Below are 1803 nucleotides of genomic sequence, written 5' to 3' on the forward strand. Positions count from 1 at the left end.
CTGCGGAGGCAGGCATTATTACCCCACCGACGGAAAGATTTAGTCCACCAAACTCGACTTTATAGCGAGGGGACGCGGGAGTGCAGATTGGGTCCATCACTATAAAAATGATCAAGTCAACGCACGCATATAGATCTGAAAATGGGGTTTGGTGGACTCGCCGAGAGAGGATGAAAGGGTAACGCCTCTCGTCATTTAGCCTCTTGCGATCTCTGTCATCGCCACACCCTTCGCACACCACTTGTGGAAAAATTGCCGACATCCTATTTTCAGCGCACTTTCACCAGGCTACGTGCACTGTTGACACAGAGGCCACTTATTTCTCATTATTTTTAACCCGTTGTACGGTACTGCATTGACGCGTGTGTTGGCGGGTTGCCCACTTCCTCGGGGCCATGGAGGCACCAGGCACAATGTAACTGTTTGAAGAAAAATGGGCCTGTGGGTTTGGGCTGTGAGCCATCCTTGATACCATAGAACACACACACACGCCTCGCAACTCAGCAGATTAAAAAGTTAAGTTCAATCATAACTGATATTTTTGTTGCCTCGCACGATTTTTAGTTGCCTCTGTCTGCGCGAGCAGGCCCTGATAGGCTACGGCCGCAAGAGCTGACAAAGAGCAGAACAATCGCCTCGCAAGCACGCTGGCGCATCATGCTTTGATGCACCATAAAACCACCACCTCGCTGTGGCTGGCTGGCTCCAGGACTGTTTTTGCGTATCGCGTGCTGCCGAAGAGCTGCCGATGGCGGGGTGGGCGACTGCTGACTGCGTCGCGTCCTTGTCTGAGGAATGGACTGCCTTCCGAGTCGCACCACCCCAACGGCGGATTCGCAAAAGGGGGAAAAGGTATGCGATATGGCCGGTCCCGCCATGCTGTGCTGATCCCCGGTTCAGTAGCATACGCCAGAGAAATACGAGCTAACTGCTGTTGCTCCCTCCTGAGATACAATAGGTCCAAGGGCTTCTGAATCCATTCTCGGGATATAATCAAAGTTAACTTGGCGCTCCCTTCTCAACCCACTGTGGTGGTACCCACCTGCTATCGAGGAGGGCGTCACTCGCCCCTCGGTATGCCGTGCACCTACCGACACGCCGCCGACGAGACTGCCGTCACTGTGCCGAGCGCGGCCGCCCCGCGCCGCGCCATGAGCTGGTCCATCCCCCCCCCCTCTCTCTCTCCCTCTCATTTCCACCACCTCCATCAGTCCAGATCCACCCCTACCACCACCCGTTCGTATGAGTGGTAAACATGTGTCGGACGGAGGGGTGGTGTGGGGAGAGGAGACAACTCGGCGGTGAGGAGAGAGGAGAGGGTTTGTCGTCCGCAGACCATACGTCATTTTGCGGTTTGGCGCGAAGGAGTTGTCGGAAGCCATCACGACAAACTGAAGGAGAGCGTGCGGATGACAAAGTTTCGCGAGCGCGTGCAATGCGACCACCAGAGCGCCATGGTTCACGCGCCCACCCGCCCGCCCGGACGCTGCCCGGCACGCACGGCGGATCAAGTAAGCGCCCCGTTGTGGTCGCGGCCGCGGCCAGCGCTGACCGCTCCAGGCAGAGCAACAGAAGGACGAGGAGGTAATCCTGTCGGGGGAGGAGGGTGGGATCACCCCCAAAACCCCCGCGGCAGCTGCGTAACTGCGCATCGGCATGCGACTTCGCAGGTGGGCAGACTTAAGGCGGTAGGAGCGAGTTTTGGTTTTTTTCAGAAATCGGTAGTGTATGTTACGCTGATACACTACCTCGAACCGTTTTGCTCTCGGACGCTTAGTTTTGGCGTCGCGACGCCTCAAAGTT

General features: G+C 56.6%; 1 protein-coding gene across 16 annotated transcripts in view; it reads left to right on the top strand.

Moving 5' to 3' along the window:
* The window catches only part of LOC113210492 (ras-related protein Rab-32), an 88212-nt gene that overhangs the window by 46993 nt on the left and 39416 nt on the right, over positions 1-1803 (top strand). The gene's annotated exons all lie outside the window — the stretch shown is intronic.

This window comes from Frankliniella occidentalis, unplaced genomic scaffold (assembly GCF_000697945.3).
Source record: "Frankliniella occidentalis isolate FOCC.00 unplaced genomic scaffold, Focc_3.1 Scaffold21, whole genome shotgun sequence".
Lineage (NCBI taxonomy): Eukaryota > Metazoa > Arthropoda > Insecta > Thysanoptera > Thripidae > Frankliniella > Frankliniella occidentalis.